At 46.7% G+C, this 13,451-nt stretch overlaps 1 long non-coding RNA gene across 3 annotated transcripts; it reads left to right on the plus strand.

Moving 5' to 3' along the window:
- Window positions 1-421: 421 nt before the first annotated feature.
- LOC121851627 lies at window positions 422-12,344 on the plus strand. 3 transcript variants are annotated; one of them, XR_006085939.1, is made up of 2 exons: window positions 422-895; window positions 11,707-12,344. It is a non-coding gene; the product is annotated as an uncharacterized LOC121851627 (long non-coding RNA). The 3 variants fall into 3 exon arrangements; XR_006085937.1 differs by lacking the exon at window positions 422-895 and adding an exon at window positions 6,031-6,575; XR_006085938.1 differs by lacking the exon at window positions 422-895 and adding an exon at window positions 6,031-6,575 and having other exon boundaries at window positions 11,713-12,344.
- Window positions 12,345-13,451: the final 1,107 nt, after the last annotated feature.

Raw genomic sequence — 13,451 nt, forward strand, 5'->3', positions numbered from 1 at the left:
ACTATCCCCCTACCTACCTGCCCGTACCCTCCGTTCCTCTGGCTCCGGTCTGCTCCACGTCCCCCGCCCCAACCGCCCTACCATCGGTGGTCGGGCCTTCAGCCTCTCAGCCCCCAGGCTCTGGAACTCCATCCCCCAGTGCCTTCGCCTTGCTTCCTCCCTTTCCTCCTTCAAGGCCGGTCTCAAAACCTTTCTCTTTGACCGTGCCTTCAGCTCCCCTCTCGACTCTCTTCCCCCTCCTCGCTCCCTCCCTTCCCTCCCCTCACCCTGACCATTTCCCCCCTCCTCGCTCCCTCCCTTCCCTCCCCTCACCCTGACCATTTCCACCCTGCTCCGGGCATGACCCAACTGTGCAGCGCCTTGGGACGTCCTCCTGACGTGAAAGGCGCTTTATAAATGGAATCTTGTTGTTGTTGAATGTGGGAAGAGATTTGCTCTTTCCAGCAGACGAAGGTTCAGAAGTGCCTTGAAAGACTCTGTTACTGTCGGAAAGGTTTCCAGAAGACGCTACTTATCGCAGCCAACAAGAGAAGCTCCTGTGAGACAAACAAGAACACTACAATTTTGAGGAACAGGATATATATCCACTAGATCCAACAGCGACTCATAGTTGACGCACAAGTCCGGCAGTTGGTCCCCATTTCTCCTGACCATGTGTTGGAGCGCCACGATCTACTGAAGTATCTAACACACGTGGCTGTTGTGCTCATGTGAGCTGTCACCAGGATGTGTGCCTCCTGCCGAGTGTAACAAAATGGCACGGTGAGAAATCAGAACAAGTGTGACCCCACTTACTCGAGTTGCGACCTGCACCGTTACTGCTAACATCAAGACTCGAGTTTGGAGCCGACCGGTGTAACTACAGTGAGCCGACAGCAGAGTGAGATGGAATTGGGTGAGTGTGAGAATTACTTGTTTTAGCATCCGTGTATGTACTAACTGTTTAATTACCTATATGTATGTGCACTAACTTTAAACCGCTGATAGAATTGGTAAATTGGGTTTGTAGTTAAGGTTAGCAGGAGCAGCTGTGGTCAGTTTACCAAATACAAATTTAGTCTAATTAACTTAACAATAACAAGTCGCAGTCCGCAGATTTCTGATATCAATTAAGTATAAATTGCTGCTAACATGAGGAAAAAATAACAAGTTGGGGTAAATAAAGGGGAGAACAGCGGGAGCCTCATTTGATTAGACAGGTGTGAACTGCGACTAAGGTGAAACCAGAGTGAGAAGGAATTGGGTGAGAGTGGGAATTAGGTACAGAAGTAGTTGCAACGCTGGGCTTGTGGCCAAGGGGTTAAATATACATGGTGGATTTTTTTAAAAAAAACACACTTTGAAAGAAAAAATCCTAAAATACAGAGTGAGAGAGAGAGAATGGAGAGGACGGCCTGGAAGGTGTGGTTCGAGGAAAACAATATGTGGGAGTTGATGGAGGACATTCTGAGCACCGGCGACTTCACACACAACGAGTGTCTGCCACTGAGGAAGCTCCAGCTTCGAGTAGCTGAGCTGGAATCCAAGTTGCAGACACTGCGCTGCATCAGGGAGAACGAGAACTTCCCGGATAATATGACGGAGAAAACGGTCACTTCTCTGAGGCTCAGTAAATGTATCGATCTTGTTAGTGGACAGGAGAGTATGACTATCAGTGCGGCAGGTAACGGGATCCTTGAGAGAGTGGTGATGGAGCCTTGGGATTGAACCTTGTCGAACAGAGATGAGGTACTTGCAAACTGTGTTGACGTGGAAGCCCTTACGCATAGTAGGAAAGCTGTTTGCTGGAGGTCAGCCATGTGGGGGAAGCACAAAGAAATGCTGTTATGATAGGGGACAAGACAGTTAGGAGGTGGCATTCTCTTCTCCGGGATCATAACCAGGAGTCGCGTAGGATCTGTTGCCTTCCTGGAGCCAGGGTTAAGGACATCTCTTCAGGGCTGGAGAAGAATTTGAGGCAGAAAGGGGAGGAAGCAACTGTTGTGATCCAGATAGGAACAAGTGTCATAAATACGAATAGCAGTGGCGCTCTAATGAGGGCAATGGTTGAGCTCCGGGTGAAATTAAAAAAGCAGAACATCGAAGGTAATAATCTCGTTATTACCACCTAAAGTACGTGCAAATTGTTACAGGGAAAGGAGGATTAAGGAGCAAAAATGCGTGGCTGAAAGCGGGGTGTGGGAGTTTCAATTGATGGGCCACTGGCATCAGTTTTGGGGGAAGCGGGAGCTTTTGTGCGGTGATGGGTTCTACGTTCCCAGGTTGGGAATAATGTCCTGCCAAAACAAAAAAATAGTGAGATAGATGGAGCCCTTGTTGAAAAGGATTTAAAATAGTAAACAGATGGGCTCTTTTGATGGTAAAAATAACAACAATATAGGGCCAGTAGAGGACAAGAGTAATGATCAAGTTAACATGAACACTATCGGAATATAATGGTAATAGGAAGTTAGTACACAACGTGTAGCAAATTAAAGTGTGAGAGAAAAATATTATCAGAGCCTGTAGGCAAGTTGATGAAAGTTACCCAAATGAAAATTATATACACATATGCACGTAGCATAAGAAATAAAACATGCGAACTGGAAGTACAAATTCAGCTCAAAGGGTATGACGTACAGAGACGTGGTTGCAGTACTGGCAGCTAAATATTCGAAGCTGTAAAATCTTCAGAAAAGAAAGGAACATTAGGATGGAAGGCAGAATAACAATGTTGTTTAAAGAGACCCTTACAACAGTGGAAATGAGAGAATACAATATGGGCAACCAGGTAGTGAAAACAATTTGGGTAGAAATAATGAAATAATAACGAAGGAAGATTCCATGTGAAGTTGTCTGTAGACCTCCAGAGAGTTGTGATTTATGGGGAAATATATAAATACGGAAATCGCGGAAGCTTTGAGCAAAGTCAACATGGTTGTAAGGGGAGATTTTAATTTTCACATAGACTGGAGAGAAGCAGGACACCTCAGTTAGCGAATTTCTGTAATGTATTTAGCACAGCTTTTTGGAACAATACCTGTTAGAGCAAACAAGGCAACAAGCCATACTAGATTTGGTGATGAGCAATGAGCCAGATGTCGTCAATAATGCGACAATAAGTAAACACCTTGCAAATAGCTATCATAATATGATTGAATTTGACATAAGATTTGAGAGGGATAAGGGGGAGTACCAATCCAAGGTGCTAAATTTAAGTAAGGCAAAATTCAATGGAATGGAGCAGGTATTAACCGCAGAAAACTGGGCTGGATTGCTAGTGGGTAAATCTGCAGATGAGCAATGGGAAGCATTCAAAAAATTATTTATAAATACGTAAATACCTCTAAAATACAAAGGCTCCAATCGTGCAGTTAAACAACCATGGTGGACACAATCGGTTAGATTTGATTTGTTTTGATTTGTATTGGAGGAATTATTATTAGGTGTGTGGAGTAAGGAAATTTGCCCGAGGTTTCCCCCTCTGCCGGGAATTGAACCCAGGTCTCTCGCTTGCAAAGCGAGTGCTCTAACCACTGAGCTACAGGACTCCTATTGGTCACTGTGTGTGTGTGCGCATGAGTGTGTGTAAAATATACTGTGAAGCTACTCAATTTAATGGAAGCATTATTATTATGATTTCATTCTTTGTGTTCGTGTCTCTGAATCTCTGTCACTGTGTACCGCTATGTCTTCTGTCGTTCACCTTTCTGCATCTCTTGCTCACACTTTGTCTCTGTGTGTGTATGACAATGTATGAGTGTGTCCGTGTTTTTCAGTGTGTGTGTGCGTGTGTGCCCTCCGTTTTTATGTTTGTCTCTCTGTTTCTCTCGCTCTTTCTTTTTCACTTTTGTCTATGTCTTCTTATGTGTGTCACTGTGTATTCCTCTCCGTGTCTGTGTTTGTCGTTGTGTCTGTATGTGTATAATGTGTCAGCTATTAGCTGTAATAAAGTCGGTCTTTCTCTTTCTAACCTTTAGAACTACCATCTGCCTGGTAACTTGTGACGAGTTTCCATTCACTTTAAAAGGTTATGTGTCTATCTGTGCCTCCGTGTGTCTCACCGTGTGTCTGTTTGTCTGTGAGTTTGTGGGTGTGCACCTCTCTATGCCTCTGTCTCTGACACTGCGAGTGTGCATCATTTTGTCTCCATTTGTGTGTCTGTATATGTGTGTGTTTGTGTCTCTGTCTCTCTGTATCACTCTGTGTGTGTCTATCTCTTTCTTTTTTAGTGTCAATGTCTGTGTGTGTTTCTGTGTTTGTCTCTGTACTTCTGTCTCTATGCGATAACGTTTGTTTCTCTGTGTTTGAGAGTTTGTGTCTGACACATGTTGTTGTGACACAGGTCCACAGAAACACAGAGGAAACAAGAGAAAGAAAGGCACAAATAGAGGCAGCAGAGACAGGGTTTTATATTGAAGATTCTGAAAGAATCAATAATGTAGGATATGGCAAACTGTTTTATTCTGTACTTAACTGTAGAGGAAGACACGGCCTTCTACAGAAACGGGGAAAATTCAGACATCTGTGGAAAACCTATTTCAGTGAGAGAACAGAAAACTTATTGGACACCTTCTCAAGGGACACAGCGGAAGCAGAAAGTGTAATTGATTTCAAGACAAAAAATAGGTAGATTTCTGCTAGGCATTGATATAACAATAACATAATAATAATATCGTGATAGTGCTTGCATTTGGCTCATCGATTTTCAATTCTTATCGTTGTTCCAAAGCGCTTCACAGAATAGACTTGAAAGTGAATTAACTGTATATTTGTGGGCGAATTGCGGCAGCCAATTGCACAAAGCAGTGTCCCACAAACAGTTGTGGATTGAAAATGACCAATTTATAATTATTTCCTTTTGGAGGGACAAGCATCGCAGATTTACTAGGGTAATAGCAGGGATGAAGAGGATGAGTTACGAGGATAGGCTGACCAATATGGTCCTATATTCTTCAGAATATAGAAGAATTAGCAGGGATCTTATAGAAAACTATAAGATCATCAAAGGGCAATGATAGAGTAGATAGTGGGAGATTGTTTCCCCTGTTTGGAGAAATCAAAAACCAGGAGTCACAGACTGAAAATCAGAGGCAGCCCTTTCGCACTGAGTTGAGGAAGAACTTCTTCACTCAAAGGGCAGTGAATGTATGGAACTCACTACCACAAAGCGCTGTTGACGCTCAGTTCTTGAGCATATTCAAGACTAAGATAGATATGTTTCTTTTTGCAAAAGGGATTAAGAGAAATTGGGAAAAGGTAGGGTTAGGCTATTAGCTGGAGATAAATTAGAAGATCATCCTCGATTGAATGGCGGGGCAACATCGAAGGGCCGAATGACCTACTCCTGCTCATACATTTTATGCTTTAAAAATAATCATTGCAGTTGATATAGCGATTTTGACGTCTTCGAGACGTCTCAATGCGCTTCCCAAAATATACTGTAACGTGAACTCACTATATTTGTGGACGAAACATGGCAGCCGTTGTGTACATCAGCTTCCCAGAAACAGTTATGGAAAAAGCGATCACATTGACAGGTTTCCCCATGTGTGATTTATGCACAAAAACATTGCTGCGAAATCAAGGGGAATTTTCTCTGATGTTAAAGTATGTATTTAAATGAGTGCAATAAACTGTGGACTTGGCTGGTTACTTAAATCAACTTGAACATAGTTTCAGTTTCGGCTGCCTCAAACTATACAGACAACTCACTTTAAAATATGTTCTGTGAAGCGCTTTGAATGTGTCAAAAGACAAGAGAAGCTGCGGTGTCAAAACAAGGAGTCCCGCAGCTCAATGGTTCGAGCACTCGATTTGCAAGTGAGCCACATGTGTTCGATTCCCGCCAGGTCATGTTTCCTTGCTCCAAAAGCCTGATGATAATACCTCAAGAAAACAAAATAATACATCGGTCACTTCAGTATACGACAGTTTGTGGGACGCTGCTGTGCACAACTGGCTGCCACATTTTGCCCTCCAAACATAGAGTCAATTCTTTACAGTATATGCTCTGAAGCACTTTGAGACGTCTTGAAGACGTGACAAGCGCCGTATCAAAATGCAAGCATTATTGTTATAATTATGGTTTCACTTATTAGAGATTTGATGTTAAAAGGGGAATTTAATAATAACACTCATTGATTTTTTTTCAAACTGCAACGAAATCTCTCCAGGATGTTGCTGGTAACAACCATCCAGCCAGTAAGAACTGAAACGAGATTTTTTTTTAGGAGATGTTGGGGGTGGGTTGGATCAGCCGGGTGTCTATTACATGTGGAAACCCTTCACCATTCTTATGGGTATCCAAATTAAACTAAGATTTCCAAAGCGTGAGATGGAACACACAGCCTTTTAACTCAGAGGCCAGAGGACGAGAGATTGAACAACAAGTTTACACCGGTTTAATCCAATAAACTGACTTTCTCTTTCAATTTTGCGCTCTTAAGAGTATTTTTTATGAGAAATCCCCGGTTTCAATTAACTTTGCTATAAAACGGAAGCTCATCCGCAGCCTGTAACACAAGGAGAAAGAGAGGGCGAGAGAAATAGACAGAAGAATGACGGCACTGCAGCGCACAGTCAAATATGATCTGGTAAGAATTTCACATAGGCAAGATTTAATGCTGAAATGACTAAGAATTTTTAACTGGGCAATACAGTAACAACGATCTCACGTTTGACCCTTCGCTTCCCGTCCCTTTGATGACATTTCAAAGTGATTTGCAGAATCTCACTGTAAGTGTGGTGACTGTGTGTTTAGCCTGGCAGCGCCTGTTTACTCACAGTGACGTCTCCATCAACACAGTCCAGTGAGCAGCTTTGTCTGTCAACTAGGTCACCAGAAATGTGCGAGTTTGAGAGAGAGAGAGAAAGAGAGAGCGTAAAAGTATTATAAAGTGTAGTGAATATGTTTCGCGGGAGAGACACAGTGACAGAGAAAGCGAGAAAGAGAGCGGAGGCGAGAGAGAGATTGAGAGGGGCGAGAGAGGGTTAGAGAGAAAGAGAGAGAGAATATGCGATAGACAGAAAGAGAGAGAGAGAGATGCCGGGGGAGAGTGACAGAGACTCAGAGTGTGACTGAGAGAGACTGCGAGAGAGAATTATGATCTCAGAGAGAGAGCGAGAGAAAATGTGCTCGCAATTAAGAGAAAGCAGATACGGGGAGCGTTTGAGGTGAGAAAGGCTGCGAGAAAAAGAGAAACTAAGATTTTGAGCGAGAGAGAGACGCACAGAGAGAAGGAAACTGGGAGGGAGACATTTTGAGAAGGAGAAACCAAGATTTCGAAAGAGAAAAAACTGACAAAGGGTAACGTAGCATAAAACTCAACCAGAATGAGAGAGAAACTGCATTTTTCCGAAGTCAGTGGAGTGGGAGAAGTTGAACATGAACCCCATGTTTTTTAGCTCAGCGGTTATATCACTTGTCTCGCAAGCAAGACTCTTGGATCGATTCCTAGCAGTGTGAAACCTTGAGCAAGTTTCCTTACTCCACACACTTAATAATAATTCCCAAAGAAATTCAAAACAAAGAAAATTGGTCGCACAAGGCACAACTGTTGGTAGGACACTGCCGTGATCAATTGGATGCCGCGTTTATCCCACGAAATATACATTCAATTCACTCTACAGTACATATTGTTAAGCGGTTTCAGACGTCTAGATGAAAACGTTCAAGAGACAGCAGTTTATATGTCAGCTAGATCACTAGAAACGTGCCAGAATGAGAGAGAGAGGGGGAATATATTATAACGTGTAGTGACTGTTTTTTGGGTTAGAGTTAACGAGAGAGACTGAGAGGGGGCGAGAGAAAGAGTTAGAGAGAGAGAGGTAATGGGCGAGAGACCGGGAGAGAGTGACAGAGACTCAGAGTGTGATACAGAGTGAGAGAGACTGCGAGAAAGAATTATGATCTCAGGGAGCGAGAGAAAAAGTGAAAGAGATTAAGAGAAAGACAGATAAAGGGAGCGATTGAGGTGAGAGAGACTTCGAGAGAGAAAGAGTAACTCGGATTTTAAACGAGAGAGAGACGCACAAAGAGAAAGAAACTGGGGGCGAGATATTGAGTGAGAAGAAAAAGAGAAAGAGTAACACAGCGAAAAATACAGGGAGGAAGATAGAGAAGCTGAGAGGTTTTGAGAGTGATAGGCGTACTAAAAGAGAAAGATAGACGAACTGCATTTTCCCGAAGTTAGCGGAATGGAAGAAGTTGAACATGAAACCCATGTTAGTCTTGCCCCCATCATTTCCCGCACTGTCTCCTACTCCCGCTCCTCCCCCTGGTACACCACCCACCTCCGCTCACTGAAATGCCAGGTGCGGGCTGCTGAGCGCACCTGTGTCAAATCTGGCCTAACGGTCCACCGACAAATCTGGCTGGACCTCCTCAAAATTTACCGCTCCACTCTAGCCTCGGCCAAGTCGTCCTTCTACTCCAGGATAATCCTGGAGGCGAAGAACAACCCCAGGCTACTGTTTTCCACCACATCCCGACTGCTCCGTCCCCCCCGCCACCCCGCGCAGGTCATCTGCTCCAACCTTCACTGCGAGGAGATGCTGGATTTCCTTGAATCCAAGATCAAGGGAATCCGCTCCGCGGTCACTTCCCCTCCAACTTCCACCCACCACCCACCCCTTCCCTCCCACACTCCGACTCCTACCCATCCTCCCCTACACACCTTCGTACCCGTTTCCCCACCCTCTGTCACTGAACTCATCCTATCCCTAAAACCAACCACCTGCTCCCTTGACCCCATCCCCACTCCACTCCTTATCTCCCAGCTCCATTTTCTTGCCCCACACATCACTGACATCATAAACCTGTCCCTCTCCTCTGGCTCTGTCCCCATTCCATTAAAAACTGCCATCATCACGCCCACCCTGAAAAAACCCTCCCTTGATGCGTCGCAGCTATCAAGCTACCCGCCCATCTCCAACCTCCCCTTTCTCTCCAAGGTCTTGGAAAGAGTTGTCGCCTCCCAACTGCGCTCTTTCCTCTCCACCCATTCTCTTTTCGAACCCCTTCAGTCAGGTTTCCGTGCTGCTCATAGCACAGAAACTGCCCTGGTCAAGGTCACCAATGATATCCTGACCATCTGTGACCAGGGCTCCCTCTGTCTCCTCGTCCTCCTCGACCTATCGGCAGCATTCGATACGGTCGACCACGCTATCCTACTCCACCGCTTGTCCTCCCACCTCAACCTTCAAGGCACTGTCCTTGAATGGTTTAGCTCTTACCTTTCCCACCGTCTTCACTTCGTCTCAACGAATGGCTTCTCCTCCACCCCCCGTACTGTCTCCTGTGGTGTCCCTCAGGGCTCTGTCCTCGGTCCCCTCCTCTTCACCCTCTATATGCTCCCCCTTGGTGACATCATCCGCAAACATGGGGTTAACTTCCACATGTATGCGGATGACACCCAACTCTACCTTTCCTCCTCTACTCTCAACTCCACGACCACCGATGTCCTGACAGCCTGCCTGTCCGACATCGAGTCCTGGACGAGAGACAACTTTCTTCAGCTCAACGTGCGAAAAACCGAGGCCCTCCTGATTGGCTCACGTCAGCGCCTCCGCACCTCAGGCGCTGACACCATCAGCATCCAAGGCTGCACTCTCCACCTCTCAAAGCCAGTCAGGAACCTCGGCGTTTTGTTCGACCCTGAGCTGTCCTTTCTCCCTCACATCCGCACCACAACTGGCACCGCCTTCCATCACCTCCGGAATATCGCCAGATTACGGCACTACCTCACCCCTCACGCTGCTGAAACCCTGGTTCACGCCTTTGTCACCTCAAGGCTGGACTATGGGAACTCTCTCCTCGCCGGCCTTCCCGCCACCTCCCTCCACAAGCTGCAGGTCATTCAGAACTCTGCAGCTCGTGTACTGTCCCGCACCAGGCTTCGCGATCACATCACTCCCACCCTCGCTCGCCTCCACTGGCTCCCCATCCCCCAGAGGATTGATTTCAAGATCCTCATCCTCACCTACAAGGCCATTCACGGCCTTGCTCCCTCCTACCTCTCCAACCTACTATCCCCCTACCTACCTGCCCGTACCCTCCGTTCCTCTGGCTCCGGTCTGCTCCACGTCCCCCGCCCCAACCGCCCTACTATCGTTGGTCGGGCCTTCAGCCTCTCAGCCTCCAGGCTCTGGAACTCCATCCCCCAGTGCCTTCGCCTTGCTTCCTCCCTTTCCACCTTCAAGGCCCGTCTCAAAACCTTTCTCTTTGACCGTGCCTTCAGCTCCCCTCTCGACTCTCTTCCTCCTCCTCGCTCCCTCCCTTCCCTCCCCTCACCCGGACCATTTCCCCCCTCCTCTCTCCCTCCCTTCCCTCCCCTCACCCTTACCATTTCCCCCCTGCTCGGGTCATGACCCAACTGTGCAGCGCCTTGGGACGTCCTCCTGACGTGAAAGGCGCTCTATAAATGGAATCTTGTTGTTGTTGTTGTTGTTGTTGTTAGTTGTTTTAATTTAGTCCAGGTTAGCTCAGTGGTTAGATAAATTGCCTCGCAATTAAGAGACCTTGAATCGACATCCAGTAGGGTGAAATCTTGGGAAGTTTCCATACTCCAGACACCGTATAATAATCTCTCAAGAAAATCTAAACCATATTAATTGATCACTCTGCACAACCGTTGGTAGGACACTGTTGTATGTAATTGGTTGCCGCGTTTAGTCCACGAAACATACAGTCAATTCACTTTACGGTGCATTCTGAGAAGCGCTTTAAGATGTCTAAAAGACTTGATTAGCGTTACAAATGCAGTGATTATTATTATAACATTCGCTCTGAGGAGGACATAAAGAAACTCTATTTCTGGCGCCAGCGCTGGACAGGCAGCGAAGACAACGCACCAGCCTAGCCCAAGCGTGTATTGGGGAGATTCAAACTAACTGACTTCTTACTCGGGAGAGACTGAGCCAGGCTGACACACAGTGACTGAGCCAGGCTGACACACAGTCACTGTGCCAGGCTGACACACAGTCACTGAGCCAGGCTGACACACAGTCACTGAGCCAGGCTGACACACACAGTCACTGAGCCAGGCTGACACACAGTCAACTGAGCCAGGCTGACACACAGTCAACGAACCAGGCTGACACACAGTCACTGAGCCAGGCTGACACACAGTCACCGAGCCAGGCTGACACACAGTCACCGGGCCAAGCTAATACACAGTCGCCGAGCCAGGCTGATACAGCGTCATTGAGCCAGGCTGACACACATTCACTGAACCAGGCTGACACACAGTGACTGAACCAGGCTGGCACACTGTCAATGAATCATGCTGACACTCGGTGACTCACCTGGGCTAACACACAGTCACTAAGCCAGGCTGGCACACAGTCACTGAGCCAGGCTGGCACACAGTCACTGAGCCAGGCTGGCACACAGTCACTGAGCCAGGCTGGCACACAGTCACTGAGCCAGGCTGGCAAACAATGATTCAACCAGGCTGGCAAACTGTCAGTGCATCATGCTGACACACATTGACTCAACTGGTCTAACACACAGTGAGTGAGCAAAGCTGGCACACAGTCGTTGAGGTAGCTTGGCACTCAGCGACTCAGCCAGTGCCAGCCTATCTCAGTCAAACGTGACTGAGTTAGGCTGGCACACACTCAGTGTGTTCGGTTGGCACAAGTCTTACTGAAGTTATGAATAATAATTGGTCTGTATAACACAGCGGGTTAAGATGCCTGTCATTGAGCTGTTCTTTTGTTAAGTTTCAGGAGGTGGGAGTGTCCCTGCCGAGGGGTTCTGAAGCTCAAAAGCCTCAGGAGGGGGTGAAGTTGACGGCCGGTCATCTCCACCCTGGGGTGTTTGACCCGCTGGCCTCCAACGCTCGTAGAACTCCCCCGAACATCACTGTCTATGTGCAGAACTGCGAGGCGAAGCAGAGCGCTCTGCAGATTCCTAGGCAGGTGAGAGTCTCCGAGCTGAAGGAGGCGATATCCCGGTAAATGGGAATCCCGGTGCAATCCCAGATCCTCTACTGCAAAAGGGAGCTGAGGGAGATCGAGAAGCTTTGCGACATTACCATGAAGGATAGCATTCGTGTCATTTTGGTGCAAAAGTGCCGCGGAGGCTGATGTGTGGAGACTGAATTTCCCTCTTCCCCATCCTGCTGGTACTCGCTTTCCCCACACTGGAGATCTCTCCAGTAATCCTATTCCCCATCTCTCTCTCTCTCTCTCTGCTTGCGCTCCCTGCCCCACAATGCAGCTGTATTCTCCAGCTCATTCCGTCTGCCACTCATGGTTTTGCTAATGATGCCGATAATAAATTGTGTTTGACGCTTTTGCTGTGTGGAGATTTTCTCGATGCATTTTCAGCAAGCAATAAATAGGTGCAAATAAAAGATCTTCGGACTAATTTGATGGAATGTGTGTTGAGAAAGAGTTTGACGGATTGATGGCCTCAGCGAGGCTGAGGGAGAGACAGATATTGGTAAACCAAATAACAAAAACATTTATGTACAGTGCCCTTCAGGTGGGATAACATCGGAGCGCATGACAATGGCAGACTCTGGAAACAATTCATGGGAGCGTGAGTGGGTAGGTGACCTTAAGCATGATCAACAAAACAAAGTACAACAGACGGGCATTTGTTGAGAGCCTTTCCCTTGGGGAGGATGTTCTAAGGCGCTAGAACAATCTACACAACAAAACAGGATGGATGTCAATCAGTATGGAGGGCTGATTTATATTCTGCGCTGGGGCTGCGGTTGGCGTTCAACTATATTAAACCTGAACGTGTCCCTTACCCTGAGCAAAGTGTCTTTAGGTAGCATTTGAGAGTATGCAGGGAGCAGGGGGTTGGGTGTTTTGTGGGGTGGTGGTGGGGGGGGGGGGGTGGGAGAGGCAGTGGGAATGAAGCAGAGAATTCCAAAATTTCGTGTTGCAGCGGCTAAATGCATGGGAACTGATGTTGGATTCGAGGAGACCAGAGAGAAACAGGAGGCAGGAGAAGGCTGAGCGGAGGAGGTGAGCGTTTCATTTGGGAATGTTAGAAGTTATAATGTCAGTAAAGTACAGAAGTGCGAGCGTGAAATGTTTGTGGGACGCTGCTGTGTACAATTGGCTGCGGCGTTTGTGGGCGATACGCGACAGCCAACTTCGCACATCAGTGTCCCACAAACAGATGTGGATTGAGTTGACCAAATTATTATGTTTTCTAGAAGGATTTTTATCGCCAGATAAGTATTTCGCCAATCGAATGACAACCAAGTTGCTAGTGATTGCTAAGTAACCTTGGCTTGTGGAGTAATGAAACATTACCACTATTGATGTCCACGGATACAATTCACTCGAATAAAACCAATGAAAAGGGCTACTTTAGGTGAGGATCTATCTCACGGCCTCGGCATTTCTCGAGCAATACATGTCATATATGTACCGCGCGCTGACCTATTTCACCACGGGAGCTGCTTTTTATGTGTTCTTTGTTTCATTATTTCAATTTTCTTTTC

Source organism: Callorhinchus milii, unplaced genomic scaffold, assembly GCF_018977255.1.
Source record: "Callorhinchus milii isolate IMCB2004 unplaced genomic scaffold, IMCB_Cmil_1.0 Scaffold77, whole genome shotgun sequence".
NCBI classification, from domain to species: Eukaryota; Metazoa; Chordata; class Chondrichthyes; order Chimaeriformes; family Callorhinchidae; genus Callorhinchus; species Callorhinchus milii.